This window comes from Notolepis coatsorum (assembly GCF_963971535.1).
Source record: "Notolepis coatsorum genome assembly, chromosome: 5".
NCBI lineage: Eukaryota > Metazoa > Chordata > Actinopteri > Aulopiformes > Paralepididae > Notolepis > Notolepis coatsorum.
The window spans coordinates 113,741,872-113,760,781 of NC_140169.1; the positions used below are offsets into that span (position 1 = coordinate 113,741,872).

Genomic DNA, 18,910 nt, shown 5'->3' on the forward strand with positions numbered 1-18,910 from the left:
TAATTCATATAAGAAAAACGATAGGTAAGATCTCTTACCTTTCTCCACTGGTTAAAAATGCCAGGAACTGAAATTGAAACTTGCTGTGCGCCGCGGTGATATGTGTTTATTATGAAATGACAATTGCGTGTTGACATGCCCAGTGCGCCCACTGCGCGAAGCCTCCTAAATAACTTTTTCCAGTTTGCACATATCTATTATCTATGACTAATTCGATCTATTTTTAGGGGCAAATGCGATTGAAATAGTCGCGCTGTGGTTACATGACGTCATTGCTATTTTAGAGCTGCCCTACCGGTTACATGGTATAGTCAAAATCCATACCGTAGAGCAAATTCATACCGTTTATACCGTATACCGTTTATACCGTCCACCCCTAACATGGAGTATTGAACCGTTTTTAACAGCTGCGTATTGGGTGGGACATTCTGATTTAAGAACTTTCTAAATAAAATAGAAAGTCCCAAAATAGTTAATTTATCTGACTGCTTGTATTAATTGATAAAAAAGTAGCCATGTACAGTAATATAGTTATATAAAAGAATAATAAAGCAATGTCGATTCTGTTCTTAATATTTTTTTAATTTTTTTTGCTAAATAACAAAGAACCGATAAGAGTATCGATAAAGTACTGAACCGTTAAGCAGTATCGATAAGAGTAGTAGTATCGATAAAATCCTAACGATACCCATCCCTAATGTTCACGATATAGTAATTTACTACATCTCATGTAGAACAAGCCGCGATACATCGAGTATACTCGATTTATCGCCCAGCCCTACTCCCTGCCACTCCCAGAGGGGGAGAGTGATACGTCTCTACTGGGGCTTCGAACAAGAGAGCTCTCGCCCCCTCCATATAATCCTCATAGTCTCCATCGGAAATGGAGACGCAGACGAGGCAAGAGAACTCTCGTCCGGTTCCAGCACAACATCAAAGCCAGGCCGTTCGCCCCTGCTGCTCGCGCCTTATGACGAGAGCAAGCTGAGGCGAAGAGTCTGCGTCGCAAATCCCCTGCCACCAGAGGAGCTGTCCACTGGTGGGGGAACCAGCGCCGGAACCAGGCCATCTCACGGGAGATGGAGGCTCAACGGCCCCTCGGCGAGGCAAACTCACCACCGGGCGCCGCCCAGGCGTATCTGGCTGCCACGACCGCGGAGCCAGAGACGCCCCACGACGCACGGAGGACGCGGTGATGGTGAAGCGCTGGTGAAGGGTGACGTTGCGAGCGTCCAAACCCTCCGAAGGTGCAAACATTATTTCTTAGCTTTTCTCGTAAAATTGCGAGAGAGAGAAAAATAAGATACAATGTCCACGTAGCTCCTTTCCAACAACTATTTTCGGCACTAAACTCAAAGTGGTGTATACAGTCACTTCTACGGTGGTGAAAATAGGGAAGGAGCTGTTAGTATGGCCACGACCCCGCTTATGTAGAGGAGCGGATGTGGGTGTGGTCAGGCGGATGGGCGTGTACATGTGAAGAAAATAATTCAGTATTAGATTGATAAAGGGATGTGGTTCCACTAGAGTGCAGAGCGTAAGCTATACGATAATATAACCTACCGATATGACTGAAACAATTAGACTAATGTACATTCCCATAACATCTTCCGGGGGGTTAGTGTTTGCACTGAAGACTAATGACGTCAGATGGTATCAGAAGAATCCCAAACACATTACTCGCCAAATACAGAAAATGTACAGGAACTCTGTTGGCGGTCGATTTGGAGCAGAAACGGTTAACAACTCACAACTTTCACATGCTTGACAGACAGTCACACACACACACACACACACACACACACACACACACACACACACACACACGGTGGAGTGAGAACAGGACAACTCACAACCTTCACAGCTTGACAGACACACACACACACACACACATGGTGGAGTGAGGACAGGACAACTCACATACTGTATAGTAGCCTATCAACCAGACAGTGTACACATCAGGGTTCCCATGCTTAATTTTCCTTTACATTCCAAAGGTTTTCCATGACTTTTCAATGACTTCATACCAAATTTCCATGACTATATTTCTGTGGTGTAATGAATGAACAGTCTTTAATTGAACTGCTACTACAACATTGTTCACACGAATGGCTAGAGTTCGGAATCGTGCAAAAGAAATAGCAACCGATAACAGTCTCTCTGACCTGTTTTCACCTCTGACTCCTGTAATTCATAATTTCAAATGTAAGTACATTATTATTATTATTGACCATTTTCAATTTCCATGCCCAATACTTTATGGGCATTTCAGGCCTGGAAAATATATTTTCCACAACTTTGGATTCCAAGATTTTCATGACCGTGGGAACCCTGCATACATTCAGCACTAAAACGTCAAATTAAAAGAAAATGCAACTTTTAGGAGAATATACATGTAGGCTACTATGAAAGACCATAAGACCAGAATACTTTTCTGAACACATTTGCTTATTGGGAAATACTAGTTCAAGTTTTGTTTTATTTGTCACATATAAGGTATATTATAGTGAAAATGTCTGTCATTTGATGTCTTGTCTGCATCATGTTAGTAAAAGAAAATATGAAAGTGTACTGTTAAGGATGTGACATCCTAGTGTTATGGATGTAAACGATTGTTTATAAATTACTAACTGATTTACCAACATTTTCCAACAAATCACACTTAGCCAACTCATGGACGTCTCCTATGGTTTTTCATTCAGAATCATTATTGTTTTAACCATTTCTTGGTGTGGCTACTTTAATCACATGTCAATTAAATTAAATTACATTAAATTACGCACGCACGCAGGCACGCAGGCACACACACACACACACACACACACACACACACACACACACGCACACACACACACACACACACACACACACACACACACACACACACACACACACACACACAATTATGCATGCACACCTTTTCCAATATGGCCACTAGGGGTGGGAATCACCAGTTTCATCATGATACGATACGATATCGATTCTTTGGACAACGATACGATATTTGCCGATATCACAAAGTCTCTCACGATACAATACGATACGATTAGATTCAGGTGCCTGCGATCGATATGAGATGATATCATATGCCCATTTAACACAATCAGTAACATTTAGATCAACAAAAAAAAGGTAATGAAAATATCATTTGACATTTGTATTTTTGAGCTCTTCCAGACATTTAAAGGAAAATCAATCTATTGTTTTTAATACAAATAGACCTCCTGTTCACTGTAAAGTGCCACGTTTTTATATATTGAGCTTTAAACTTTAAGCTACATTTTTTGGAACTCAAAACTCACAACCTCCCTCTCCCAAACCGTTCCTACAACAATTTGTTGATGTTGCATGATCATGTATAGGCCTACATTTATTATGTATTATATTGTTTATGTTTAAATAACATTTAAACATCAAACTCCTCTGACCTCATCTGGTCTTTCCAAAGACGCGCGCACACACACACACACAGAAAGGGAGAATGCTATGCTGTAACATCTACACACACGGAGCTACTGCTGTTGTTCTTGGGCGGATATGAGACTCGCCACAGGATTTTAAAAATAAGTATCGATATGAATCGATCTTATTACATCGCATCGATCCGATTCGATTGTTGATAATTACATCGATGTATCGATCTGGATCGATGTATCGTCCCACCCCTAATGGCCACAGGATGGCATCAAACCATTATCACAGATCTAAAAAAGAGACTTTACAATAATGGGCCATGATGAATTAAGCCCTGAAAACAAGTCTATAAACACACTCCAGTCCAACACATTAACACCTTGGCTAGACGATGTGCAGAAATGCAGACATAATAACACACTCCTACGCAAAGCTGCCTCTACGATTGTACGTCACACAGCCTGCAAAACTGCCACCAAGTTAGAAGAAGTGTACCAAATCCAGACAACCGCCACCAAATTAGTTTGAAATAAATGCGGCACTAACTTTGAATTGCATACATAGCATCACAAATAACCAAATATTAAGCTTATCTCAACATTTATGAGTTATGCAGTGACGTAGTTATCAGAAAAGTAAACAGACTATATTATCTGCCTAAGGAAACCATATACCTTTATGGCTGCGTTCATCATTGTTTCCATGGACACAGTGGATAAACAAGACGCAGCACAGACGCCATGGAAATTGAATTATTTAACTTTTTTCAACTCATTTTCAGTTCCTATTTATAAAAGAGACTATAAAATATGGGGGGGACTCCAGCTGTGGTGCTTCCGGGTTGGCCGACCGTCCATACTAACACAATTGGCAGTGTTAGAGGTAGGGCTGGGCGATATGGCCTCTAAATTATATCGCGATATTTTTTGGCCATATCACGATACACGATATATATCGCAATATTTTGACATTTCCTCTAAAGCACTTAAAAATGCTTGATTTAACCCTTTGATGCATACAGTCACGCCAATATGATGATTATAATAAGTCCCTGCAAAATATGTTTGCATTATTAAACCATGAAGATGCTTTAAAAAATTATTAAATGAAAATGTACTAAGAGTAGTCTACTGACACACTAATAAAAAAAATTATTTACATCTAAGACAATTTTATATAAAAACTATTGAGTGCCTAAGACTTTTGCACAGTACTGTGAAATGAAATGTTTATATCATCAACTATCCATTTAGTATTTATACTGTAAAGTTTGGCTACTTTAAATCATTGAATGTAGAGAGAGAGAGAGAGAGAGAGAGAGAGAGAGAGAGAGAGAGAGAGAGAGAGAGCGCGTTTGCGTTTTGAGCGTATAAGCTGCCGTAGGCGATGATGTCACACTCGAATGTAAACACAGGAAGTTGAACACACGGAGATTGAAACTGGATGCAAGAAACGAATAACCAATAAATATGAAGTTATCTTTAAACCTCTGTTGTTAAGCGTCGTCAATATAACCCACCCCCTTTTCTCACGAATGGAACTAGTGTAGTGGAGTCCGCTTTGAATGCTTCCAGGGTTAGCAGCTAAGAGCTAACGCTAGTTAGCTTAGCCTATTTATTAGGGATGCCCCGATCACGTTTTTTGCCACCGATACCGATCACTGATCGTCGTGAGCCATATCGGCCGATACCGATCGTTTTTGATTAAAAGAAATTAAAATGTATTTTGTATAAAAAGTTTTTTTTTTAAATATATATATTATATAATTAGACTTGTACTTGTATTATCTGCGAGACATCGCCACCACGCAACAAGCTCCACTGTCTGTGTGTACTCTAGTAGCCTCCAGCTACGGCCAGGATTCTCCGGAGCTGCAGCTGGACCTATACTCGAGTAGCCTCGAGCTACGGCCAGGATTCTCCGGCGCTGCACCTGGACCCTATTGGTATAACGTTACTTAACTGTGCTCAGCAAGCCCTCAGCTCGAATACGCATCGAATCAGTGTTATAAGACATTGATATCAGGAGCTATCTGTAGCTACTGCTAGCCGGATATATAACGTTAATACAACGCCTCAGTGAATTATTTAGTTCAATGGGACATTTCGTTTTTAACAGTGAACTAACTTGCGCTAACGTGAGCTAACAGCTAACAGCTAACAGGTATCATACATACCTACTATACTTGCTGGAGCGTTTGTTGATGTCAGGAGCTATCGGTAGCTGGCCGGCTGGATACCGTTCGGTTAGACAATGCCTCATCATGTATTAAACTAAAAGTGAATAGTTGACTGGGTCATTTTGTAACGGTAGCTAAGCTAACGTTAGCTCAAGGAGACGCCGTCCTCCCGTGTCCCGTGTCTCACTAGACTAGACCCGTGTTTACATGCGTACGGGAGGGGCTGGAGGAATGAGCAGACGCCGCACCACCGGTGTCTGAGACAGAACTCAGCGACAGCGAGTGAGATCGGGTTTGAAGATCGGTGAAAATAAAGCATTATCACCGATCACCGATCGCATATTTATACTGATTATCGGCCGATAACGATCGTGGCCGATCGATCGGGGCATCCCTACTATTTATGGTTTAACTTAGCAGCTAACGTTAGCCCATTGCTCGCGTCGACAATTATATTGCATGTCATTGAAGGTCCGCACTGGTCTGTGTAATGAAATTACAATTGCATGTCATTTAAGGTCCGCGCTGGTCTGTCTATAATGAAATGAGAAGAACGCTCTGCACTAAAGCAAGTCTCATATCAACCGCGACGTGACAACATATACTCGATGTTCACGATATAGTAATTTACTACATCTCACGTAGAACAAGCCACGATACATCGAGTATACTCGATATATCGCCCAGCCCTAGTTAGAGGGTGGTAAACCCGGCGAGGGTGGGTCCTGGTCGTTGTAAACAGCGACTCCTACAGTTCGGTCGGGGCGCCTGCACAGCAAGGCAAGGATCTAAGAGAGGTAGTGTGACCTTCCACATGTTACACTCTCCCAGTGAGAGTCCACGCTGCCAGGTGAAAATAAGCGGTGGGCTGGGTACACATATGTCGGAGGAAGCATGTGATAGCCTCCGCCCTCCCGGACCGACGGTAGGGGGTAGAGTGCGCAACGACCAGGAAGGGGATTGGGAATTGGCATAACGACTAACATTGGGATGGGAGAAAAACGGAAAAAATAAGGAGGAAAAAGATAATAAAAAAATAAAAAATAAATATGGGGCGGACAATAATATAATATTATTTATTCAATATGTTAGAAGAAAATAATATAGGTATAGGGTACCTAATAGGTATTTTAATTTGTATAGTATAGTTAGCACCGGTTAGTTTACTTCCTCTTTGGGCATACAGTATAGATGTTTGACAGTGGAACGTCTCTGCATACATGTAGGAGTGTGGACATAATGATTCCAATAACATATTGTGTTGATATTTAAGATACAATCTGCATCAATGCCCGGACTGTATTTTCACCTAATACACGTGAAACAGCACACTAAAATAGCCTGGCCTCTCTTTGATACCTAATTGCTAAACATTGACACATTCAAAGTATATATTCATCAGTTTGATGGTGTTCTTGCTTTAACTCGGGAGGACACAGCAGTGTAAATTCTAGGGCTGACCTTCGAAGCTTTTTTTAACCTTCGAAGCTTCGGGGCCGAGATTAGATTTTAATTCGAAGCTTCGAGATTAAAATTTTTTATAAAAAAATATATATATTATAATATTTTTTTTCTTTTCTTATGTTGTGGGACTTGTACAGCACTTTGGTCAACTTTGTTGTTTTTAAATGTGCTCTATAAATAAAGTGGATTGGATTAATTACACAGCCAACAACATTACATTACATAATTATGTTGCAATCTTCGTCTATAAAGCAAACAATTATATAAATATTATAGAGACAAAGGCAGAATTAGACATAATTTTTTATTAAGACATGTTTTTATATGGGCCGGGACACTATAAAAATACTATAGAGAATTGTCAGTGCTGTAAAGTTTAAACCTTTTTAAATCTTAGACAAACGAAACACTTTGCTTTCATGAAATATTGTAAGCCGTCATTTGAGGCTTTATAAAAGCAGCACAATGAACACAAATCTGTCAGTGCCGAGTCCGACCTCATCTTAAATAACAAACGGCATTGCTTGTTGTAGTTAACAAAGAGAGGCAGAGTTAATGAGGTGTATGACTTTCGTTGCATTGGAGGTGCAAGATTTTGCAGGAAAAAAAATTAAAAAAAAATGATTTATTTTTTATATATTCCAATTTTATTTTCCCATTCGAATCCCATGCCCATCGAACGAAGCTTCGAAGCTTCGAAGTATTTAAGACAGCCCTAGTAAGTTCCTATTCATTTTCAAAAGCCACATTTCATAACAGCTCGGCTGTTACATCCATAATGGTGGAAAACAAAGAGTTAAACTTGAAAATAGCCTTGGCTAGTACTCATAATAATTAAATGTAAACCCTTCGTAGCCCGGCTAGTGCATGATGACCAGTTACCTAACACTGCATACAAAGCTTTGTGAAACTAGTGCTTATGGTTAGGCCCGGTGCTGCTCCTAGAAGCAGTGACATAAACACCAAAGCCTCCGGTCTTTGGTTGGCTGTGTGGACTTCAAACAGAAAACCACCCCCCTCTCTCTTGAAGTTTTAAAATCTACGATATGCAACACGTAGTAATTGGAAAATAAACCATGTGTGCAATTTATGTATGTACCTTATGTATACTGCTGCTGCACCTGTGCATACCGTATACTTGAATTACTCATAGTAGCCTATATATTCAGATTCTGTAATTGACCATATTTATTGTAATGTATAATATAACTGATAGGGCACACAGACCCTAATCTGCACCTTTGATTACACTGCCTATACTTGCTCAGATATTTGTATATTCAGAGTTATATATATAGGTGTATGACAAATGTATTATTACTTTTCTACTGTACTATAATTGTATTGCCTGTATTTATGTCTTCTACTAGTACCCTGCCCATACATGTACCTCCCCTCCCCTCCCCCATGCTGCTATAATGCCTGAATTTCCCCAAGGGGATCAATAAAGGAATATCTTAACTTCAGAAGATCTACAGAAATGGCTTGTCTCCTATGCCCAACGTATACACGTTTTGTACATTAGGTTGTCCGGGATGCACCGATACTTATATTTGTATCAAACATAGGTCCAATACCGGGCTAAAATAAGGTCGGATTCAGATGTGTACTCGGATTCAGATCTGTACTTAATATTGCACCCGATACTGAAATTTTAGGACTTGGTATCGGCATTGAAAAAGTGATATTGATGCATCCCTAATAGAATCCCATTAAAGCCTAGTAGCTACATTTAAAAAGTGTTAATTTTCAGGTTGGCGTTGCCCTTTTACCAAAGTGTCATTCCAGGGTTACAGATCACACATGGGGATCTTCCACTCATCCAACAAGCCAGTGAGCAGACCAGTCTGGATGGATGGTTTCCACTCATCCAACAAGCCAGCAGACCAGTCTGGATGGTTTCCACTCATCCAACAAGCCAGCAGACCAGTCTGGATGGTTTCCACTCATCCAACAAGCCAGCAGACCAGTCTGGATGGTTTCCACTCATCCAACAAGCCAGCAGACCAGTCTGGATGGTTTCCGATGGTTTCCACTCATCCAACAAGCCAGCAGACCAGTCTGGATGGTTTCCGATGGTTTCCACTCATCCAACAAGCCAGCAGACCAGTCTAGCAGACCAGTCAGGAGACCAGTCTAGATGGATGGTTTCAAAGTGACAACAATAACATCCTAAAATGTTATGGTTTGTAACCGACCCCAATCGCACAACACAAGACAGGTATGATGGTTTGCCAAGAAACAGATATTTATTGAACAACAGGGAAAAAGGCACTGTCCCTTTAAGGGAGAATCACAAATACAGGAATATAATATGAGGGGAAGGAAAGGTGCCTTAAAGAGGCGGGCAGGAAAAGGGGAACACTAAGGGAAGGTTAAAGGAACGCTAGGGGAACATTAAAGGAACGCTAGGGGAAGGCTTAAGGAAACAGAGGAACTAGAGACTAGGAGATGTCGGGACAAGGAGAGCTAGGGAACAGGAGAACTGGGGACTAGGAGAACTAGGGACAAGGAACTAGGTGGAACTAGAAGGGGAGAACTTGGGACCAGGAACTAGGTGGAACTAGAAGGGGAGAACTAGGGACAGAGGGGACTGAGGCCCGCGGAGGCGGGCTGGGGAACGGGGAGGAACTGGGGACAGAGAACCGCGGAGGCGGGCTGGGGACAGGGAGGAACTGGGGACTGGTGGGAAAACATCTGGGCCGCTCTGCAGAACAGAGGAGAGGGTTAATATTCAAAGGGAACAAACAGAGCAGATGCAGAACAGTCCAAATAACAAAGTAACAAAGTAAATACTATCTTCGTGTGAACAAACACACAGTGGGAGATGAAATGTCCAAAATAATATCCACGAGAGAACAAAACAGAGTGGGAGATGAAATGTCCAAACTAATAACTAAGTGAGAACTAAAGGAGGCAATACGCTGGGTGAGTGACATCACAATCAAAACTCACCCAGGCGTATGCGTAATGGTACAGGAACAGCAGCGGGAACGGGGGCAAGAAGCATTACGCTGGGAGAGTGACATCACAATCAAAACTCACCCAGGCGTATGCGTAATGGTACAGGAAACGCAGCGGGAAGGGGGCAAGGGGCATTACGCTGAGTGAGTGACATCACAATCAAAACTCACCCAGGCGTATGCGTAAAGGTACAGGGACAGCAGCGGGAACGGGGGCAAAAAGCATTACGCTGAGTGAGTGACATCACAATCAAAACTCACCCAGGCGTATGCGTAAAGGTACAGGGACAGCAGCGGGAACGGGGGGCAAGGGCACTACGCTGGGTGAGTGACATCACAATCAAAACTCACCCAGGCGTATGCGTAAAGGTACAGGGACAGCAGCGGGGCGAGGGCATCGCCACCGGGTGGCTGGCTGTCCGAGCCGAGGAATAGAGTGCTGGAACAGTGGCGGTGGCGAGGGTGTCGTCCACCGGGTAGCCGACTGTCGGAGCCGAGGAACAGAGTGCCGGAACAGTGGCGGTGGCGAGGGTGTCGTCCACCGGGTAGCCGCTGTCGGAGCCGAGGAACAGAGTGCGCGCCACACCTTGGTGTGCGCGTCGGAACAGTGGCGGTGGCGAGGGTGTTGTCCACCGGGTAGCCGCTGTCGGAGCCGAGGAACAAAGTGCGCGCCACACCTTGGTGTGCGCGTCGGAACAGTGGCGGTGGCGAGGGTGTCGTCCACCGGGTAGCCGCTGTCGGAGCCGAGGAACAGAGTGCGCGCCACACCTTGGTGTGCGCGTCGGAACAGTGGCGGTGGCGAGGGTGTCGTCCACCGGGTAGCCGCTGTCGGAGCCGAGGAACAGAGTGCGCGCCACACCTTGGTGTGCGCGTCGGAACCGAGAGACGCCTCGGGGTGCGTCTGCGAGGAGGAGTGTGCCAAGCACGAGGATCCTTGGAAGATGCGCGTTGCGTGCTGGAGACTGGAGAGCGTGCCAAGCCCTTGAAGATGCGCGTTGCGCGCTGGAGACTGGAGAGCGTGCCAAGCCCTTGAAGATGCGCGTTGCGCGCTGGAGACTGGAGAGCGTGCCAAGCCCTTGAAGATGCGCGTTGCGCGCTGGAGACTGGAGAGCGTGCCAAGCCCTTGAAGATGCGCGTTGCGCGCTGGTGACTGGAGAGCGTGCCAAGCCCTTGCAGATGCGCGTTGCGCGCTGGTGACTGGAGAGCGTGCCAAGCCCGAGGGTCCGGAAGATGCGCGTTGGTCTAGATGTGCGTCAGGACGAACAGCTGCGCTGGGGTCTGCAGTGGAACGCTGGGGTGCCTCCCGTGGAAGTTACAGGGAGCGCAGAACAGTCTCCTCCACAGGCTACGGCGACAGCAGACGAAGGCTTGAGCGCATCTGGCGCGCTGGTCTGGAGTGGAACACTGGAATACCTCCCGTAGAGGATTAGAGAGCGCAGTACAATGTCTCCCTCCAGGCAAACGGCGACAGGTGGCCAAAGCTTGCACCTCGTCTCACGCCGGAGATAAAACAGCATAGGCAGACAGAGGATCTCCCGAAAGAGTCTAGATGTTTAGAGAATATGACTCGGCAAGTATACAACACGACCCCACGCCAAAACGAGGGGAAGCGCCCTGGTATTTAAAGCCCACAGGGGGACTAATTAGCCTGCCACCACAGGTGCGAGAGATAATAGAATATCAAACAGGTGTGGCCACTAAGGGTAAGGAACGAGAGGGTGGGGGCTAGAGAGAGTGAGTAGGGAATTCCTAACAGTAGGCTTAAAGAAGACAGAGAAAAGGTAGTGAGCAGCGGGCAAACCTCACAGTATCCCCCCCTCCAACGGGAGCCACCCGGCGACCCAAAACAAATACAGACAGAGTGGCAGGGGGCAAAACAAGACAAAAACAAAGGCACTGGCCAAGCCAGCAGGGGAAGAACCACAAGAGTGGGGCTAGCAAAAAAAACAGGGCCGCCGAGGGGTAACTAGGGTAGTAGAGGGGCAACAGGAGGAACTGGCCTAGAGGAACCGGGTCTGGGGAACTGGGTCTAGAGAAACTGGCCTAGAGGAAACCGGGCCTAGAGGAACCGGGTCAGGAGGAACTGGGTCCAGAGAACTAGTCTAGAGGAACTGGTCTAGAGAACTGGCCTAGAGAACTGGCCAAGAGAAACTGAGGGGCAAGCAGGGTAGCTAAGGGGTAACCATGGTAGCACCGGGAAAGGGCTAGCAGAGGGAAAGTTAGCTGCCAGGGCACTGATAGCTACAGGGCCTATGCTAGCTGTACTGCTACATCAACATAGAGGCTGTGCAAGCTGCCGAGCTAGGCTAGCAGAGGGAAAGGGTAGCTGCCAGGGCACTGATAGCTACAGGGCCTATGCTAGCTGTACTGCTACATCAACATAGAGGCTGCGCTAGCTGCCGAGCTAGGCTAGCAGGGGGAAGGGGTAGCTGCCAAGGCACTGATAGCTACAGGGCCTATGCCAGCTGTACTGCTACATTAACATAGAGGCTGCGCTAGCTGCCGGAGCTAGGCTGGCAGACAGGGCTGGACCAGCATGAGAGAACAAGCTAGCTGGAAGGACAGTCCTAGCTGTGTGAGATAAACTGACCTTGCTAGCTGAAAGGGCAGTCCTAGCAGTGGGGATAAAACACAAAAAGTGGAGGCCATGCAGAGGGACCGGGTTAGCTGCTTGGGCCTGGCTAGCTACAGGGCCTATGCCAGCTGCAAGGCTGCAATAACATAGAGGCTGTGCTAACAGCCGGGGCCAAGCTAGCAGACCGGGGCCATGCAGATAGTAGAGGCCTAACAAGCTGCAGGGGGGTCAAACAGGGCTAACAGGGAAGCCAACAGGGCTAACAGGGGAGCTAACAGGCTAACAGGGGAGCTAAACTGGGCTAACAGGGAAGCCAACAGGGCTAACAGGGGAGCTAACAGGGGAGCTAGAGGGGAACTAGAGGGAACAAGAAAAAAAAAGGCAAACTCAACATACACCATCTGTGCTGGCTGGGGTCGTCGATTTGGTGGGGTCGTACTGTTATGGTTTGTAACCGACCCCAATCGCACAACACAAGACAGGTATGATGGTTTGCCAAGAAACAGATATTTATTGAACAACAGGGAAAAACAGGGAAAAGGGCACTGTCCCTTTAAGGGAGAATCACAAATACAGGAATATAATATGAGGGGAAGGAAAGGTGCCTTAAAGAGGCGGGCAGGAAAAGGGGAACACTAAGGGAAGGTTAAAGGAACGCTAGGGGAACATTAAAGGAACGCTAGGGGAAGGCTTAAGGAAACAGAGGAACTAGAGACTAGGAGATGTCGGGACAAGGAGAGCTAGGGAACAGGAGAACTGGGGACTAGGAGAACTAGGGACAAGGAACTAGGTGGAACTAGAAGGGGAGAACTTGGGACCAGGAACTAGGTGGAACTAGAAGGGGAGAACTAGGGACAGAGGGGACTGAGGCCCGCGGAGGCGGGCTGGGGAACGGGGAGGAACTGGGGACAGAGAACCGCGGAGGCGGGCTGGGGACAGGGAGGAACTGGGGACTGGTGGGAAAACATCTGGGCCGCTCTGCAGAACAGAGGAGAGGGTTAATATTCAAAGGGAACAAACAGAGCAGATGCAGAACAGTCCAAATAACAAAGTAACAAAGTAAATACTATCTTCGTGTGAACAAACACACAGTGGGAGATGAAATGTCCAAAATAATATCCACGAGAGAACAAAACAGAGTGGGAGATGAAATGTCCAAACTAATAACTAAGTGAGAACTAAAGGAGGCAATACGCTGGGTGAGTGACATCACAATCAAAACTCACCCAGGCGTATGCGTAATGGTACAGGAACAGCAGCGGGAACGGGGGCAAGAAGCATTACGCTGGGAGAGTGACATCACAATCAAAACTCACCCAGGCGTATGCGTAATGGTACAGGAAACGCAGCGGGAAGGGGGCAAGGGGCATTACGCTGAGTGAGTGACATCACAATCAAAACTCACCCAGGCGTATGCGTAAAGGTACAGGGACAGCAGCGGGAACGGGGGCAAAAAGCATTACGCTGAGTGAGTGACATCACAATCAAAACTCACCCAGGCGTATGCGTAAAGGTACAGGGACAGCAGCGGGAACGGGGGGCAAGGGCACTACGCTGGGTGAGTGACATCACAATCAAAACTCACCCAGGCGTATGCGTAAAGGTACAGGGACAGCAGCGGGGCGAGGGCATCGCCACCGGGTGGCTGGCTGTCCGAGCCGAGGAATAGAGTGCTGGAACAGTGGCGGTGGCGAGGGTGTCGTCCACCGGGTAGCCGACTGTCGGAGCCGAGGAACAGAGTGCCGGAACAGTGGCGGTGGCGAGGGTGTCGTCCACCGGGTAGCCGATGTCGGAGCCGAGGAACAGAGTGCGCGCCACACCTTGGTGTGCGCGTCGGAACAGTGGCGGTGGCGAGGGTGTCGTCCACCGGGTAGCCGCTGTCGGAGCCGAGGAACAAAGTGCGCGCCACACCTTGGTGTGCGCGTCGGAACAGTGGCGGTGGCGAGGGTGTCGTCCACCGGGTAGCCGCTGTCGGAGCCGAGGAACAGAGTGCGCGCCACACCTTGGTGTGCGCGTCGGAACAGTGGCGGTGGCGAGGGTGTCGTCCACCGGGTAGCCGCTGTCGGAGCCGAGGAACAGAGTGCGCGCCACACCTTGGTGTGCGCGTCGGAACCGAGAGACGCCTCGGGGTGCGTCTGCGAGGAGGAGTGTGCCAAGCACGAGGATCCTTGGAAGATGCGCGTTGCGCGCTGGAGACTGGAGAGCGTGCCAAGCCCTTGAAGATGCGCGTTGCGCGCTGGAGACTGGAGAGCGTGCCAAGCCCTTGAAGATGCGCGTTGCGCGCTGGAGACTGGAGAGCGTGCCAAGCCCTTGAAGATGCGCGTTGCGCGCTGGAGACTGGAGAGCGTGCCAAGCCCTTGAAGATGCGCGTTGCGCGCTGGTGACTGGAGAGCGTGCCAAGCCCTTGCAGATGCGCGTTGCGCGCTGGTGACTGGAGAGCGTGCCAAGCCCGAGGGTCCGGAAGATGCGCGTTGGTCTAGATGTGCGTCAGGACGAACAGCTGCGCTGGGGTCTGCAGTGGAACGCTGGGGTGCCTCCCGTGGAAGTTACAGGGAGCGCAGAACAGTCTCCTCCACAGGCTACGGCGACAGCAGACGAAGGCTTGAGCGCATCTGGCGCGCTGGTCTGGAGTGGAACACTGGAATACCTCCCGTAGAGGATTAGAGAGCGCAGTACAATGTCTCCCTCCAGGCAAACGGCGACAGGTGGCCAAAGCTTGCACCTCGTCTCACGCCGGAGATAAAACAGCATAGGCAGACAGAGGATCTCCCGAAAGAGTCTAGATGTTTAGAGAATATGACTCGGCAAGTATACAACACGACCCCACGCCAAAACGAGGGGAAGCGCCCTGGTATTTAAAGCCCACAGGGGGACTAATTAGCCTGCCACCACAGGTGCGAGAGATAATAGAATATCAAACAGGTGTGGCCACTAAGGGTAAGGAACGAGAGGGTGGGGGCTAGAGAGAGTGAGTAGGGAATTCCTAACAGTAGGCTTAAAGAAGACAGAGAAAAGGTAGTGAGCAGCGGGCAAACCTCACATAAAAGGACCCAAGTGTATTTCCTGTTGCAATGCAAGGAAACTATAAAAGAAGGAAGGGCCATCCCGTCACTGTGTTGCACGCAAACGCACATTGGTGCCAAGTGTGGAAAGGTTCAGTTCGTCCGACATTGAGTTGAATGGGTCGGATCACCATGTCGGATGTCCGTCATTTTAACAAGTCATTACCTTAAATGTCAGAATCATCTGCAATTTGTTGCATTGTTAACAACGTTTGATATATCGGTTGATATATATCCTCAGATAGCTTGAATAGCACAGTTTTGCAGGATACCAATTAATGCTCCAGCTAGAGAAGTGCCCCAGAGACAGCAATTAATCACTGACTTTATTATCAAATGGGTTGAAGTTGAGTTGATCTTCTTGTCATCACAGACAGTGTGAGGTTAGGCTTTATTCCTCATCATTAAACATGGTCCCATCCCTTGGGTGAACTCACTGATGCTCTTTGAAGCTTGTGAGTATAGGGCTGGGAGGTACCCGTTATGGATCCATGCATGCAAGGTATGGATATTTAGTTTATTTACTATACTGTAATTTTATATAAATATAAAAAAGTGGGAAATATAGTTTTTTTTTCCAAATAGTTTATTTCAAACCACAGCAGCAGATATATATATATATATACACACACACACACACACACACACACACACACACACACACACAGACACACACACACACACACACACACACACACACACACACACACATCGCCAAGCACTACTTGTGGGGTATTTTGAAACAAATGTAAAAAAAAATATATATATAAATTATATGTGCAAACATTCAATTTAGTTGTTTGTTACAAGTGGCACAGTGGTCCATTTGTGCTCATAATCATTTTCTCACAATTCAAGTTCTGTGGATCAATTCAGAGACTTTATTACCAGGTAATAAATGCCCTGGGTCAATCTATCGTGTAATCGCCGCGTTATTATGAGCTGGCACTGGCAGTGGTTCTCAACGAGGGGTCCGGGACCCCATGGGGTCCTAGAGGAGGTTCCAGTCGGTCCGCCAGAAAAAGAAATTAATTCTTTAATGTCACTCTTTCATTCACTAGAAGCTAAGCCCCACCATGAGACAATATGATTGACTCCGATCAGAGGTTTCAGAGCTGCGATACCTACAGTATATAGACAGCTATGGAATTCTGGACGAGATCAGATATCAATATCTTTATGTACCCTAATAGGTAAACTAGCTGTTACTTGCACATTTGTATCGATCACTGCACCTGCGAGTCACAATAAAAGTATTTTGAGCGCGTACGCGTGTGCGTGCGTGTGTGTTTGTGTGTGTGTGTGGGTGGGGTGGGCTTAGAATTGAAAAAAGATTAGGCCTAGCTAGCTGTATTTATCCTCTTTATGACAAGTCTGAAATTGGCAAATGTATTATTTCCAAAACGTGGTGGCCCATCGTGTCGACAGGAACGTGCGAGGCGCAATATGATCAAAGTTTCCCCGTGCACGCTCTTCAACACCTCTGTCACTGCCATGATTATTGTAAGTGATGATGATATCGTAAGTTTGTACTGTAATCCACCCCCGCCCCTTATTATAGACACACAATTAGCGAGACCGATCTGCTATTCTACTGCACAACAAGTCATCCCGTCAATTCACAAGATTTGGCAAGAGATAAACGTGTCAGTGTCACAATATTGACCATGACTAAATGTATTCCATTCACAAAAGCCCACATCGCATTAGCTTTGCACTTAGTTCTGGAGGAGGAAGAGGAGGAGGAGGAGGGAGGGAGGTGATCACACATCACACACGCTGCTGCTAGCTAGCTGCACGGCCAAGTACCACTCCCTGCTGCCTGGGCTCTTCTTCCTACATCATCATCATCATCATGGCAATCTGCCTTGTAATGTCGAACCAACACCGCAAACACCGTTCAGGGGGGGGGGGCTCCTAACCAGGCAACCTCGATTTGACCAAAGCAATGGAGAGGAGAGGAGAGAGAGACAGGCTAGAGAGCTACTCACCGATCTCTGTGGTGTTACTATCTTCACGCAGGGTGCGAGGGGCTGGAATGACCGAGTCAGCAGGGCGCCTTGTTTTCCAAACGGTTAGGGTGCTGCTGCTGCACCGCGAGTATAAACCAACCCCGTCCGGGTGCGTTATTCCCCGGTGGTGCGTGTGGCCGAGACTAGAGAGGAACGGAACACTTCGCTAGTAGCTTCCAGTCTCTGCACTTGAACCAGAGCTTCGCCTCCTCTTCGTCAGCCTTCCGCTGCTGAAAGGCAATAATGTCGCCTATCCTGGCTGCTTCCTCACTCACTCACTCCACACGAGGGATCCCCCCTGGTCGACGAGAGAGAGGCGAACAACTCTCCTTCTTCTCGCAATAGCTTTTCTCTTCTCTTCTCCGAAACGAACGGAGCTTTGGCCCGAGGAGCCGTTTCCTGTCCCGTCCCGTCCGCTGAAACGCGGGGCTATCGCTGCACACCGAGAGCAGGGCTGCGAGGGAGGCGGTTGGAAGTGGTGACTACTGGTGGAGATACAGTGGCATATATTATTATACACACGTCGCTTATCCGTTACACTGCGCGCAGCTTTCAGTTTGCGCACCAGTCACTAGTGTGGAGGCTACTCAACAACAACTATAGGAATACGCACAACAACCCGACTGCGGTGCCACTGCCTGCCCCTCTGACACCACGTAAAGTGAAGCAATTCTCAACAAAGTGTTCTTCGGCGTGACCACAAAAAAATCGGTAGTAAATGTTTCCAACAGGACGAAATGAATAGCCCTTATTATAGCTGTTATTAACATTGTGTTTTGCATAACAACAGCATCATCCTACTTCTCTGTCTGGGCATGTGATGACAACATGGAGAGCCTTTTAAAGGGGTATCATTCAGCAGCATACGACTCCCATTAATGATCGATCCCATCAACTTTTTAGACTACTCCATTATAGGGTTACAGTCCAGGGAAAACCAGGGAGCACCTGTCTGTTGTGGGTTTAACTGAGGTCTGGTGGTGACCCCCACTGGGTGCCCAACAAAACCCACCCTAAAGCAAATCCATATGACCCTGAACATTTCAGTAAATTAAGAGCTCTCACAGAGCTACACCCCAGAGAGCCAAGGTTGTAATCTGTGATGTTCATCCCCAGACTGGAGCTGATGGATGATGAGTGAGTCATGTATAGCCTACACCACACAGTCACTATAGTACAGTTGGAGTACTTAAGAAGACAGTCAATTCATCTGATTAATTGAAAATGGAGGACCCTTATGT

General features: G+C 46.9%; 1 protein-coding gene across 1 annotated transcript in view; it reads right to left on the bottom strand.

Annotated features, from left to right (window-relative positions):
* Positions 1–17,766, bottom strand: part of LOC311228541 (bromo adjacent homology domain-containing 1 protein) — a 76,074-nt gene extending 58,308 nt beyond the window's left edge. Inside the window, exon 1 of the mRNA XM_084314439.1 lies at positions 17,649–17,766. The gene's annotated coding sequence lies outside the window, so the exon portion shown is untranslated. The remainder of the gene's footprint in view (positions 1–17,648) is intronic.
* Positions 17,767–18,910: the final 1,144 nt, after the last annotated feature.